This window comes from Bos taurus, chromosome 5, assembly GCF_002263795.3.
Source record: "Bos taurus isolate L1 Dominette 01449 registration number 42190680 breed Hereford chromosome 5, ARS-UCD2.0, whole genome shotgun sequence".
NCBI classification, from domain to species: Eukaryota; Metazoa; Chordata; class Mammalia; order Artiodactyla; family Bovidae; genus Bos; species Bos taurus.
In genome coordinates, this window is record NC_037332.1 from 87832715 (window position 1) to 87848826 (window position 16112).

The window sequence follows — 16112 nt, forward strand, 5'->3', positions numbered from 1 at the left end:
CTAATAGAGACTGTGGGTACAGTAGACATCCAACAAATCAGAACCATCCCCATATCCCCATATCACCATCACTGTGAAAGTCCATATGACTCCTTTTATTCTAAGTTTTATCTCATTCTGATCCAGTCAAGTATTAAATGGAACTCAGTGATGTATCTTATGTTCTATTTTCAACCTTGTACTTTTTTTGTTTGTATTTGTTAAATGCACTATTAGAACATTTTACTAAAAGTAACAGAACATTTCTTGTACAGTTTGGTGAAGTCAGAGGAATATTTTGAAAATTTTTATCTAGTTCCCCTTCTGATTTTCAGGATTGTGTCTCTGAAATGTAAAAATCAAAATCAAACAACAATAGCAAAAACAAACCCCCACCAATTCTAGGGGACAGGGAGAAAGTTTACAGTGTTTTGAGTAATATAAGATTATCCATCTTTCATGTGTTATGCCAAGTCTTTAAAAAATTATCTCATTCTATCCTCATAGCTGGGCTTCCCAAGTGGCTCAGTGGTAATGAATCCGCCTGCTAACACAGGAGACTCGGGTTTGATCTCTGGGTCAGGAAGATCCCTTGGAGGAGGAAATGGCAACCAGCTCCAGTGTTCTTGTCTGGGAAATCCCCTGGATAGAGGAGCCTGCTGGGTTACATTCCATGGGGTAACCAAAAACCTGGACACGACTTAGCAACTTAATAATAACAACAATTCTCATAACCACCCTATTATTCTCCCCATTTATAAATAAATTAACTGAGTTAGAGAATAATTGAATAAGCTAAATAATTTGTCCACGGTGACACCAGTATTAAATGGCTGAGCCAAAGGAGTTAAATCTATGAAATCTAGTTCTCATACATGGACTCTTAAATAAAATATTATGATTCAGAGAAAGGATTTTGTAATGGGGTAATTTAATCTTTTATAACAAATGATTTCTCTCAGTGGATTCATGCTTCCTTATGACATTATAATCAGAGAAACCTAGAGTAAAGGGAGACAAATATGAAGTAGTAATTTGTAAAATGAACATTCTTCTGGAAGGTTTTTTATGTGTGTAGAGGAATCTTCACTTTTATGTTTGTTTAATCCTTAATACAAATATTTACAAATTATTTTTATAACTATATGTAGAAATTTATTTATGTAGTCAATTAAAATTTCCACATACTTAAACATGGTTGTAATCAAAGTTTTCGTAAGTCTAGCCCAGCAAATTTTTAAAAATTTTTTGAAATCTTTAAAAAATGCATTTAAAATAAAGCAACGATTAAAAAGACTTTTTTCTTTGTTTTTATACCCAAGCCAGTTTTAAATATACCATGGCTCAAAATGTAGCTTTATCTTTTTACTCTTATAGAGAGGTTTTGCTACATGCAAACTAGAGAATTTTTCAGTTTTTACTCTCACTCCCTCCCCCATACTCTTTTGTTAGTAAACGTTTGATTTATTGAGACACTCTCCATTTTCAAAAATAAAGATTTTCTCTGATTTATTTCATACATAAATCATCTATCCACTTAACAGGGTGAATCTAAGTTTTGCACTTTCAGTGCCTCTCAGAGATGAATAGTATTACCTGAGCCTGAATACCCATTTAGGAGTAAATCGAATTTACTTATTATTATTCCAGGTAGTGTTAGTCACTCAGAGGTGTCTGACTCCTTGCGACTCCATGGACTGTAGCCTACCAGCCTCTCTTGTCCATAGAATTTCCCAGGCAAGAATACTGGAGGTCTGAGTTACCATTCCTTTCTCCAGGGGATCTTCTCGACCCAGGGATCAAACCCAGGTCTCCTGCATTGCAGGCAGATTCTTTACCATCTAAGCCACCAGATTCCAGGTAAAGAAGTACCAGTTTCCCAAGTATTTGAAAATATATTCATGCTGGCATTCTGCACCAAAAGCTAGTTTCCTTTTTAGCCCTCCTTTTTGCTATCATTTTAAAGAAGTGCCACAGGAATAATATTACCTCTCCAGTGGAGGCCAGCTGTGCAATCTTCAGAACTGTGGAAGCTGCCATTCCTGATCACAGGATCTGTTCCTTTTCAGGGTTTATGTGGTTGTATAAATCAGGGCTCTGTCACTTGAGTCAGAAACTAATTGCAAATGGTCAGTATGACTGAAAACATCTTTTTTAAGGCCTTAGGAAAGTCTGGTAGTGGAGCCTGTGGTCTTTCACCCAGAACCTGTGATACTTATCAGAAAACCCCAAACATTGAAAACTGTAAAAGCCACCGGAAACCCAAACAAGTACTTGACCTAAAAATAGACACAAATAAGCATGTAGATGTTGAGAGACACAGATGAGAGTTTTCCAGCCTTGATTCTCGTGATATTTTGGACTGGGTAATTTTTTGTTGTGGAAGGCAGTGTTGTGCACTGTAGACTTTGCTGGCACCCCTGTTCCTGGTCTCTACCACTAGATGCTTGTAGCACCCTCTCCCCCAGTTATCACAGCCAAGACTGTCTCCATCCAGACACTGCCCAGCAGCACCTGGAGAAAAAATCTCTTTGGTTGAAGACTGCTGGCATACATATGTCATAATCCACTTGTATGGTGCTGAACGGAGAATCAGACACAGTTCAGTTCAGTTCAGTTCAGTTGCTCAGTCGTGTCCAGCTCTTTGCGACCCCATGGACTGCAGCACGCCAGGCCTCCCTATCCATCACCAACTCCTGAAGTTTACTCAAACTCATGTCCATCGAGTCGGTGATGCCATCCAACCATCTCATCCTCTGTCGTCCCTTTCTCCTCCCGCCTTCAATCTTTCCCAGCATCAGGGTCTTTTCAAATGAGTCAGTTCTCTTCATCAGGCGGGCAAAGTATTGGAGTTTCAGCTTTAGCATCAGTCCTTCCAATGAATATTCAGGATTGATTTCCTTTAGGATGGACTGGTTGGATCTTCTTGCAGTCCAAAGGACTCTCAAGAGTCTTCTGCAACACCACAGTTCAAAAGCATCAATTCTTCAGTGCTCAGCTTTCTTTATAGTTCAACTCTCACATCCATACATACACGACTACTGGAAAAAACATAGCTTTGACTAGACAGACCTTTGTTGGCACAGTAATGTCTCTGCTTTTTAATATGCTATCTAAGTTGGTCATAACTTTTCTTCCAAGGAGTCAGTTCAGTTCAGTCGCTCAGTCGTGTCTGACTCTTTGTGACCCCATGAATTGCAGCACGCCAGGCCTCCCTGACCATCACCATCTCCCAGAGTTCACTCAAACTCATGTCCACCGAGTCAGTGATGCCATCCAGCCATCTCATCCTCTGTCGTCCCCTTCTCCTCCTGCCTCCAATCCCTCCCAGCATCACAGTCTTTTCCAATGAGTCAACTCTTCACATGAGGTGGCTAAAGTACTGGAGTTTCAGCTTTAGCATCATTCCTTCCAAAGAAATCCCAGGGCTGACCTCCTTCAGAATGGACTGGTTGGATCTCCTTGCAGTCCAAGGGATTCTCAAGAGTCTTCTCCAACACCACAGTTCAAAAGTATCAATTGTTCAGCGCTCAGCCTTCTTCACAGTCCAACTCTCACATCCATACATGACCACTGGAAAAACCATAGCCTTGACTAAACGTAAGCATCTTTTAATTTCATGGCTGCAGTGATCATCTGCAGTGATTTTGGAGCCCCCAAAAATAAAGTCTGTCACTGTTTCCATTATTTCCCCATCTATTTGCCATCAAGTGATGGGACCAGATGCCATGATCTTTGTTTTCCGAATGTTGAGTTTTAACCCAACTTTTTCACTCTTCTCTTTCACATTCATCAAGAGGCTCTTTAGTTCTTCTTAGCTTTCTGCCATAAGCGTGGTGTCATCTGCATATCTGAGGTTATTAATATTTCTCCTAGCAATCTTGATTGCAGCTTGTGCTTCAGAATCAGACACAAATAGGAAGCTTTTTAAAAAATCGTCTCTTGGGCTTCCTTGGTGGCTCAGTGGTAAAAAAAAAAAAAAAAAAAAATCCACCTGCCAATGAAGGAGATACGGATTTCATCGCTGATCTAGGAAGATCCCATTTGATGTGGAGCAACTAAGCCCGTGCACCACAACTACTGAGCCTGTGCTCTAGAGGCTGGAGCCATCCTGTGCTCTGCAACAAGAAGCCTCTGCAAGGAGAAACCTGTGCATTGCAACTAGAAAGTAACCCCTGCTGGCCACAACTAGAGAAAAGCAATGAAGGCACAGCATAGCCCACCCCCTTAAAAAACGAAAAAAAAAACTTTTCTCAATTTGATATTGCTGATGGGAAATGAGGCAGAGGGGCACTCCACACTTCCTGTTTCCCGACTCATTTTTGCAATCAGTTGCCCTATCTACTGGTCCTTCACTCTTACTGCTGGTTTTTCAGTTTGGTTTTTGTTTTTTGAATCATAAATGTAGAAAAAGACACTTATAAATTGTATTAGCCTGGGTGCTTTCCATTAGATTTGGCAGATCCTAACTAAAACGGACTAACAAACGTAGTAAATTTATTCACTCAATAACTGGAAAGTTCAAAGGTAGAGCTACAGAAATAGACCCAGAGATGTACATGATACCATCAGGGACTCAGTTTCTATCTACATCTAGAGGCTCTACTTTCTCTGTGTTGACTCCTTGCTCAACTCTCTTTGCATGGTAGTAAAGTGTTAGTCTCTCAGTCATGTCCAACTCATTGTGACCCCACAGACTGTAGCTCACCAGGCTCCATGGAATTCAACAGGCAAGAATACTGGAGTGGGTTGCCATTTCCTTCTCCAGGGGATCTTCCTGACCCAGGGATTGAACCCAGGTTGCCTGTATTGCAGGCAGATTCTTTACCATCTGAGCCACCAGGGGAGATGGACACCAATATCTTAAGATATACACTCTACTAGTTCAAGTTCAGTAGAAAGAGAGCTTCACTTTCCCAACAAATTTTTATAAAAGTCTTAAAACAGAGTCTTATTGGCAGTGGTTGGCCCAGGTTGGGTCAGGTGCCCATTCCTGAATCAATCACTCTGGTACGGGGAGCCTCAGATTTTTTATTGTCCATGCTTTGTCCACAAGCCTTTTCCAGAAACTGGGATAATCAGCTTTACCTAAGTGACATCGACAGATATATTTTTTAAGCATGTATTTTATTATTTTAAAATTGCATTTATTTTTGGCTGTGCTGAGTTCTTTGTTGCTGCACAGGCTTTTCTCTTGGTTGCAGGGAGTGGGGGATACTCTCCAATTTTGGTGCATGAGCTTCTCATTGCAGTGGTTTCTGTTTTTGCAGAGCGCAGGCTCCAGGGCACTTGGGCTTCAGTAGCTGTGGCAAGTGGGTTCTGTAGCTGCGGTTCCCTGGGTACTAGAGCACAGGCTCGGTAGTTGTGGTGCATGGGCTTAGTTGCTCCACAGCACGTGGGGTCTTCCCTGGTCAGGGGTTGAACCCCTGTCTCCTGCATTGGCAGGCAGATTCTTTACCACTGAGCCACCAAGGAAGTCCTAACACGGACAGAGATTAAAGGATATTCGACTTTCCTTATGCTAGGACTTGAAGAAAAAGAATTAGAGACAGGGAAGATGGAAAACTAAGTCGACCATTCTAAATGTGCTCATTGGAAATTCTAGGAAGAATGTTCTGATGTATTTTGGTCCACAGTTCAAGAATGTTCTTAACAATTCATCTCAATAGACAATGCATTTAGTAGAACTTCTCAGAATTTGGTATATCATCTTCTCTTAGCTTTAATTTATAGTGCTCATGGCAGCCTCTCTGTATATATTTTCATTGTCATTTTAATTAATACTATTTGATTGAAAGGATTTGGTGTTTTATTTTAACGAAAGAGGTTACTTTCTTATGCCATAAATATATTCATGCCACACTGCAGTACTGTAAATGTTAAACATCTCATATTTTATTGATAACTTTGGTAATCTTATAAGTTGATTTTAATGTTGTTTTCAACCTAACAACTATGGAAAAAGCAATTTCTGCATGCTTAGAGAATATGAGAACTGGCATCAAAGATACTCATAGGAGAACACTTAGACAATTTCATTTTCTGAGAAACATAGCAATCTTTTATATGCCAGCTCTAAGGCAAAATAATTGACAATGTTTTTGCACAGAAGACTTTTAGAAATTTGTTTTAGTGTGTGAGAAACTTAATTCAAATCCAAAAAAGATAATACTTTGTACCCAACTAAGGTTTTTGCTTTTGTATCTATATTATGGGAAATGTATTCTGCATAAGAAATAAAGATCTCATATACCCTATTTCTTCCATTTTATTTTCCCCACTTATCTTGTCTCCCCTTTCCAACTTTACCTCTTCTCCCCTTTTTACACTGCATTCTCCTTTTACCCTGATTTGTACTTTTCCTTTCATTTCTCTTTCCTTTTTTAAAAAACTCTTTATTTCACATTGGCACATAGCCAGCTAACAATGTTTAGTGATAGTTTTGGGTGCACAGCAGAGAGAACCAGCCGTACATCTACATGTATCCATTCCCTGGTGGCTCAGTTCTAAGCCACCTACAATCCAGGAGCCATAGGAGACACGGGTTTTATCCCTGGGTCGTGGAAAGAGTCCCTGGAGGAGGACATGGTATATCCCACTCCAGTTTTCTTCTGGTGGCTCAGACGGTAAAGATCTGCCTGCAGTGCAGGAGACCTGAGTTCGATCCCTGAACCAGGAAGATCTCCTGGAGAAGGGAATGGCAACTCACTCCAGTATTCTTGCCTGGAGAATCCTATGGCTAGAGAAGCCTGGCGGGCTACAGTCCATAGGGTCACAGAGTCAGACACATCTAAAGCAACTTAGCACACATTCACCCCCAAACTCCCCTCCCATCCACACCACAACATAACACTGAGCAGAGTCCCTTGTGCCAAACAGTAGGTCCTTATTGGTTATCCATTTTAAATATGATTTCTGTTCCTTTCTGTTTTTTCCCTTTGGCTTAGTTTCTTCATCTCTTAATAGTCATTGAACAGCCTGAAATGGCTTTACTGAGTTTCTATATGAATGAGAGAATTGCTGCAATTATTTAATTCTACTGACTGCAGATTTTTAATCCTCTTACCATTTATCTTTATGGGCCTTTCCAAAAGGTTTTTCACTAGTGAATAATCATATACAGAATTAAACTTTCTACAGTGGACCCTACTGATTGTCCACAGAAGTCTGTTCTCCCCTTATAGTAATTATTGCTAGAAATAAGTGCCCAGGTGCAATCAAATGTACATGGAGATGGGATCTAACAAGGTTTTACTTAATACTTTATTGTAATATGTTGAATTTACATACAGTAAAAAGTGCACTTTTTGGTGTACAGTTCTATGTGTTGTAAAAGATTAATAAAGTCATATAATCACCACCACTGGCTTCCATGGTGGGTCAGTGGTAAAGAACCCACCTGGCACTGCAGGAAATGGGGGTTCAATCCCGGTCGGGAAAATCCCCTGAAAAAGGAAATGGCAACCCACTCCAGGATTCTTGCCTGGGAAATCCCATGGACAGAGGAGCCTGGTGAACCTGGTGTGTTCATAGGGTCACAAAAGAGTTGGACATGACTTTGCAACTAAACAACAACAATCGCTGCCATCACAATCAGGAAACATAATCCTTTCTTTACCTAAGAAAAGGTTTCTCATGCTACTCCTTTGTAAACAAGTACCATCCAAACCCAAACCCACAACCAATGATCTGTCCTCTACCCTATGATCCTGCCTTTGCCAGAATATTATATAGTTGGAATTGTACAGTATGCAGCCTCTTGAGTATGGCTTTTTAAATCTGGCATGATGCATTGAGGTTTACTCTTGTTTTTGTGGTATCAATAGCTCTTTTTAAAATATTGCTGAGTAATATTCCTTTTTATGGATGTAATAGAGTTTACCACTCACCAGAAGACATTTGGGTTGTTTCCAACTTTTGGCAGTTATAAATTAAACTCCTATGCACATCCTTGTACAGATTTTGAGTGAACATAAGCTTGTATTTTTCTGGATAAATATCTAGGAATGAGATTGCTGAATCACACAGTAAATGTATACCTGGTGATGGTGGTTTAGTGGCTAAGTGTCTGACTCTTAAGATCCCGTGGACTATAGCCCACCAGGCTCCTTTGCCCATGGGATTCTCCAGGCAAGAATACTGGAGTGGGTTGCCATTTCCTTCTCCAGGGATCTTCCTGACCCAGGGATCGAATCCAAGTCTTCTGCACTGCAGAAGGAACCAAGGAAGTTCAAAGTGTATACTTAGCATTATAAGAAAATGCAAACTGTTTTCCCAAGTGACGGTACCAATTTTGCATTCCCGTCAATCGCATGTGAAACTATTAATTGCTTTGCATACTCACCAGCATTTAGTATTGGTAATGGCTTTTAATTAAATTTATATAATTAATCAATTAAGGTATTTAATAGATGTGTGGTGATACTACAGTTTTAAATAAGTATTCATTATTCATAATGAATAATGATGACAAACATCTATGTGTTTATTTTCCATTTGTATATCTATTTTTTAAAGTGTCTATTGATATCATTTGTCCTTTTTGAAAAACTGAAATGTTTGTTTTCTCATTCCTAAGTTTTGAGAGTTCTTTATTCTAGATACCAGTTTTTTGTCAGTAATGTAACTTATAAATATTTTCTCAAATTCTGTGGATTTTCATTTCATTCTCTTTATAGTGTCTGTCAGAGATATAAATACTGTAAATTCGATGAAATACACTTTATCAACTTAAAAAAAAATGACTTAGTGACTAGATCATAGTATCTTGCAAACTTGCTACTCATTTATTAGTTCTAGGTGCTTTTTTATAGCTTACTTTGGAATTTCTGCGTAGATAGTTATTTAATCTAAAAGTAGAGAAAATTTTATTTGTTCCTTTCTTATCTGCAAGCTATTTACTCTTTTACTGTTTTATTGCACTGGTTAGAACTTCCAGTATAATACTGCATAGGAAGGGTGGAAGTAGATATCCTTACTTCATTATTGATCTTAGCAGCAAAATTTTTAGTCTTATCAATAAGTGTTATGTAGAATGTAGGTTTTTCTGAGTATTTTTGTAGATGTTCATTATCAGGGGCAAAGCATTCAATCATTCATCATTTAAGTGGGAGGCAGAATACAGGTTTTATGTAGATATATTTTATTAGGTTAATGAAGTTTGTATTCCTAGTTTGCTAAAGGTTTATATCATGAATGGATGTTGAATTTTGTAAATTGCTCGCTTTTGGTATCTGTTGAGATAACTTTGTAGTTTTTCTTCTTCTAAAATTATGAAATACATTGATCATTATCCTTCAATTCTTAGGAAACAGCCACTTGGTCGTGATGTATTATCCTTTTAACACATTGTAGGATTCTATTTGCTAATATTTTGTTGAAAAGTTTTGTGTTTGTATTCTTTTTTAATTTATTTTTGATTATTCTTGATGGATAATTTTATCTAGTTTTTATTTCTTGTAATGTCTATGTGTGGTCTTGGTATTAGGTAGTGTGGTGTCATAACGTAAGTGGAGAAGTGTTTCTTCCTTTTCTTTTCCCTGAGGAGCTTATATACAACTGGTATTATTTCTTCTTTGAATGGCTGGTAGAATTTGACAGTCAAACACTTTGTACATGGAATTTTTGTTTTAGTTGTTTCTTTTTAAGTGAGTTTTAGTAGTCTTTCAAAGAATTAAAAAAATTCATTTAAGGGATTATTTTATTTTATCCACATTTAATATTATGGGCATAGAGAAATTGGTAGTGTTTTCTCTTTATCTTTTTAGTGTCTACATGGTCTGTAGTAATAGTTCTTCTTTCTTTTCTGTCATTAGCAATGTGTATCTTCTGTGCTTTTCCCTGAGAGGCCTATCATTTTTATAATTTGATTCAAGTAATTGGCTTTTAGTTTTATTTATTTTCTCCTAAAAATTCTAAGTCATTGATTTCCGCTTTTTTGTTGTTGTTGTTATTTTCTTTGTTTTGGATTCAATTCGGTCTTCTTTTTTTAGTTTCTTTAAGTGGAATCTTAAATGACTAATTTGAGACATTGTTTCTAGCACAAACTTTTAATTAATTATATTTATATAAAATATAAATAGTCTAAGCACATTATATATATATAATTCCTCTAATTCCTGATTTAGTAGCCCACTACAAATTTTGATGTTTCATGTTCATTTTTATTCAGTTTAAATGACTTTTTCTTAACTTGTTTAACCCTTATGGCATTTAGAAGAAGTTGTTTAATTTTCAATTGTAGGAGGGAATTTTCCATATATCTTTCTATTATTGACTTTTCCCTAGACTTCCCAATAAGTACAGCTAAAAATCCTGGACAGCATATCGAAAGCAAACAGAGAAGACTTTGAAAGACAGAGAGAAAAGAAGAAAGACTAAGGACTTGGCAGAGTCACTGGCAGAGTTCCTTTCTGTTACTGCTGTTGCTGTTGTTGATTAATATCCCCTGGCCTGGGTGCTGCAGAAGAAAACATGGAAACACCAATGTAATGATGATTAGTTGCTCAATCGTGTCCAACTCTTTGTCACCCCAAGGATTGTAAACCACCAGGCTCCTCTGTCCATGGGATTCTCCAGGCAGGAATACCGGAGTGGGTAACCATTCCCTTCTCCAGGGTATCTTTCCAACCCAGGGATCGAACTTGGGTCTCCTGCACTGTAGGCAGATTATTTACCATCTGAGCAACCAGGGAAGCCCTTACTTTACCACTAGCGCCACTGAAACACCAATGTGTATAACAAAAAATGTTTCAAGAAAAACTGACTCTCTCTAGCCAAAGGACCAGGAAGGTGGAAGATGAGCAAGAAGGAAATCTTTTAGACACTAACAACCTTAATGCAACCCACTAAAACCCAGAATAAATAGTTGCCATATGTTCTTCTTCCAAGGCTGAGGAGGCTAGACTTCACCGTCGCCCAGCTGTAATGACTCTCCCCACCTCCTCCCACTGCCCGCGGTATCAGTAGAGAACATGGGGACGTGGACTTCAGTGCCCACCTGGGAGTAATAGGAAAGTTCCACTTCTCCCCAACTGGCCTGGTGTTAGAACATCTGCTAAATCAGAGGTTTAAATGAGTCTCATGACAATACTCAGAATGTCCAGAATACTATCAGAATCACTCATCCTAAGGATCAGTAAAATTGTAATATATGTGTGTGTGTTAATCGCTCAGCTGTGTCCAACTCTTTGTGACCCCATGGACTGTAGCTCACTAGACTCCTCTGTCCTGGGAATTCTCCAGGCAAGAATACTGAAGTGGGTTGCTGTTTTTCGGTCTGCTGGCTGGAAAAAGAAGATTTCTCTTTGAGTTTTTCTTATTTGCTGTGCACTGGGCCACACTTGGGTCAAAGTAGGGTGACAAGGGGAGGAAAAATTTTTAAAAATTCACTCTTATACTGATTCTTTGATTCTGCTTCCCAATCTCCTTGCTACTTTTTAATTTTCAAAGCTCTCCGGTGGGTGTGTCTTGTGTCTTGTCCAGAGTTGAAATTGGGCTATGGTAGATGGACACCATCCTGGCCAGAGTGGAAATCTAAACACATTTTGAAGCTAAGTTGCTAGTCCACCTGCCCTAGGTTTGGAGTTGTGGAAACTCTGTGACAAATTACTTGGGGCAAATCTTACCTATGAAATTTGGACTCTAAAATTTTGATTTTTTTTTTTTTTTGGTCTATGTCTGTTTTGCAAATAAGATCATCTATATGTGAAATCTAAAATTTAGACTTTTGAGGAATTGGTAAAATGCATTGCGAAGGAGAGGAAAAATAAGGAATAAATGGCCAGAAATACAGTCCTTTGATTACAGCAAACTGCTTTCATGAAAATTAAATCCCTGATGGGGCTAAGGAAAAAAAAAAAAAAAACAATGTGAGACAACATAAAGTAGTTCTTTAGAAACCAAAGGAAAATGTACTGACTCTGCATATTACCAGATTGCACATTATTGCTAGCTGGGAAAAGAAAAACTCCTTCCATAAGGTGACCAGCTTGCCTAAAGGGTCTTGTCAAATTCACTCTATTTGTTCCAGCTTGGATAAATTTAAGTTCAGTAGTACTGATGGGGCGTGGAAGAAGGATGTGTGAGGAGGGTGCTGAGGTTGCTCCAACTGTTAGGCGGTGAAAGAAAAGATGATTGACTTGAGTCCTACGGGAGGGGTCCAAGGCCATATGCTATGGCTACACTAAATAGCCTTGGGTGATACAGTTATAGCACACTGGTGAATAATGTACTGCAACACTTGCTCTATAGCGCTAGGAAAAATCAGGAGACCAAAACAAGTCTTTAGGGATATGGTGATTACAATGTGAAGAACTAGCATTATGGCAAAACCATTATTTGGAAAGTGAGAAACAAAAGAACCATATCAAAATAAATAAATAAAACCGCCTAAATGCAAAAACCAGTAGTGGCATTTCCTATGTACCTGAGTGCATAGTTGGAATAAATATGTTTGTGAAAGAAGGGCTTTGCCATTGTGTGCAATCTCTGTTGCTTGATTTTAATTGGTCATATTAATTATGGATTTTTTAAATTGCCTACACCCTCCTTGCTACTAAATACTAAACACGACCAAGACCTAAGAAAATAACAAGAAATTTCAGTTTTAATTTTTAAATGTTTTAAATTTTAATTTAAATATTTTAAAGGATATTAATTCCCAGAAACTGGCTCTGCAACCATCCTCTCTGGTCTGTGAGAAAAAAAACAGATGATTCATGGAGATGAAGTGCTGTTTATTGTGATTAAAGCAAGTAGTTCCACTGATCACTCCTGCTGTGTCACAAGTGTGGAAAGCTGCTCAGAAAATGCAGTAAGCTAAGCTGACTGGGATGCTGTTATAGTCTCGGCTAATACTTTCTTTACTGTCCCAGTCTTGGAAGCAAGTCACGCAAAATTCTCCTTTTTCATAGAAATCACTGATATACATTCACCATCCTCTCCTAAGGGTTATTGAATTTTCCAGTGCCTTTTGACAACCTAGGGAAATTTAGCCCAACCACAGTCAAAGGCTAAGTGAATATGTGCATTAATGATCATGTAAAGGTTTCCCTCTCAGAGAAGGAAGACCCCAGGATTTGAAAACAGCACTGGTACATATGACTAGTTGAAGATGGTTAATATGTGTGGCTAAGACACAGAGCTGAGTTCATCACCTAAATGCTTGGGAATTCCTTGGGTTGGAGACCATGAGAGGCCACCCAAGGCAGGGAATAAACTGATATATTTGCCAAGCCCTGCTAATAAGATAGTCTTCACCGGCGGCACTAGTGGTAAAGAACCCACCTGCATTGCAGGTTAGACATAAAAGGCACAGGTTCAGTCCTTGGGTTGGGAAGATCCCCGGAGGAGGAAACAGCAACCCACTCCAGTATTCTTGCCTGGAGAATCTCATGAACAGAGGAGCTAATAAGATACAGAACTTGTGGGGCACTTTAGGTTTGGGGGGACACCATTGACTGTTTCTGAGCATCTTGCAAGCACTAATATATTAAATGACAAGAAAGAAATCTGAATGAGATACAAAACAAAACCAGGCTTTGAGAGATTTGCAGAGGAGGGTTGTGGCCTCAAATAGTACCATTTGGGTTACCCTAATGCACAGATTATTGTGGAGGCTTTTACTAGCTAAATACACACAGACTAGTCTCTTGCAGAAGTCTTTAACACTACCCTTCCCTGCCCAAGTTGGTAGTTGCTGAAATATTGGATTCAAGGTTCCCTGATGCTGAAAAGAGATATGACTCTTGAGAGAGAATTACCAGCCTTTTACTGGGCATTAATGGATATTGTTCCTGCCACTCAGGTATTTAAAATAATTCTGAGATCCGAAATACCTTCATGTCTTGGGCAATGTCAGAATCATGCCGTTTAGGAAGAAGCAGCTCAGAAGAGTTCAGTGTTAAAATGGAAATGATATATATAGGAATATCCCATAGGCTATGGCCCTGGGGATGTATTAAGACATTGCATCCATAATTATATCACCACCCTGCCCTTAGAGCCAACCACAGGATCCTCCCAAACTGGCAGCTCTTAGTGCTAAATGGTTTGAATCACTGGTTTCTCTTCTTGTTAAAGCAAAGTCAATTTCCTGATTTACTGGTAGAAGTTCCCAAACTGGAGAATGCTTTGCAGTCTCAAAATTTGCCCCATTTGATCAGCGGGTCAGAAAACCTGAGCTGCAAAAAGCAAGGATGAGTTTGAACAGTGGTCAAAATTGAGGGTAATATATCTGTGGTACAGCAAGATCTTGATCTTACCAAGATCTTAATGTATAGTCAGGAAATGCTTTGTGGAGAATATAGTTATGAAAATTCCTATAGGAATTCCAAGGATGAATTGAAGTGGCCTACGTAGATGCCAATGAGGGAAGCCCAGTGGGTGCCTCAGAAGGGGACTGGAATGTAGAACTGTCGTTGTCCAGACCCTGGAAATAGCTACCCAGATACATGAACTGAGCTGCATGATAGATGCTCAAGTTATGAAATGTCGGTGAAAACATGACAAATTCCTTTGCCTCCTCCTGAAGCTGCTAATGAACTAAAAGATTGTAGAAAACGTCAAGAAGAAAAGATGGCTGAAGACGGCTTTAGATAACAGTCTCTGAGTTCAAGAGCCAGCATTTAGCCCACAGGTGGATAGTAGGACTCTCATGAGTAGCCCTAGCTGGCTTCCAGTGGGTCCTCCCTGGAATAGAATGTAATTTTTTTTTGGCCTGTGCTTCCCCAGTGACCTCAGCAATGGCTGAGAAGCTCATCTAAGGTATGGGGCACCAGTTATGCATTAGCTGGTCCACTGGACCAGAGTTCATTGGACTCTATAGTTAGCTGCTGGTTATGTACAGAACTGGACTAAAGAAAGTAACATGTGGACAGATGTCCCTGACCACATGCAGAGTAGAAGTTTGGTTGAGAGCTAGAATGAGTAATTAAAGCACCTAATAACAAACCTGGGGATGATAAGGCAAGAAAAGATGGCTGACTCATACGATGAATGTGTGTTTCATCTGATTATATGGGTAATAAAGGGGAGACACCTTTGGACAAGTTTCTGGAATGCGGATTGGGAAGAAAGGAGCGGAATTTGATGCACTCACAGCAATTCTGCTTTCTTCCTGTCTCACAACATTTTTTTCTTGTTTTCCCTCATTCAAATGGGCTGGTTCTGAGACTGCTCTTGTGGGTCTGGAAAAGGAAAATAGTATTCAGAACACTACTTTTTAAAGAAGAAATGTTTTTTTAAATTATTTATGTACTATTGGCTGCACTAGATCTTCGTTGCTCTGTGCAGACTTTCTCTAGTTAGAGCGAGCGGGGGCTGCTCTCTAGCTGTGGTGCACGGGCTTCTCACTGTGGTGGCTTCTCTTGCAGCAGAGCACAGGCTTGAGGCATGTGGGCTTCAGCAGTTGTGGCTGGAGCTCAGGCTCAGTAGTTGCGGCACATGGCGTTTGTTGTCCCGCAACATGTTGGATCTTCCTGGACCAGGGATCAAACTCGTGTCTCCTGCCCTGGCAGGCTGATTCTTAACCACTGCACCACCAGGGAAGTCCCAGAACACTGTTTTAATTGCTTTGAATTTGACTCAGTGTATTCTTAAGGGAACAGTGAGTTGGGTAGCATGTCATGTGCTTAAACCAGGCTATCTCACTGCCTGGTGGTGGAAACAGGCTCATCACCCTTACTCTTTCTAACTCTAGTCCTGTTTCCTCAGCAAGGACAGAAGAGGAAACTCTGGCAAGGCTGTGCCTGCAGCTTGCTCTGTGGTTAGGCTGGGACTCTCAGCCAGGAAGGCTGAAAAAAGGTAATAAATGAAAGCAAATGGAAACTGCAGAGGATGGAAAGGAGTTAGGTAGCAGGGTGATGATGCTAGGAATAGGCATCATCACATTTTTCCTGGGAGAACAATCTCAGAACAAGAGAATCAATACTTGTAGCTGTTTCAGATGCACTGTTGAGTCATGGCCAAGGCTAGGCAAAGCCCCGAGATTTGTTTTCCCCTGAGAAGGAGATCTGGACTGAAGCCATACTATAAGATTCATCTGAAGAATGTACTTGGGAAACTTGGAGAAAAGCTTAATCAACAGCATCTTATGATGAATCACTGGAATGAGAGCAGGTTGCAAGTGCCAT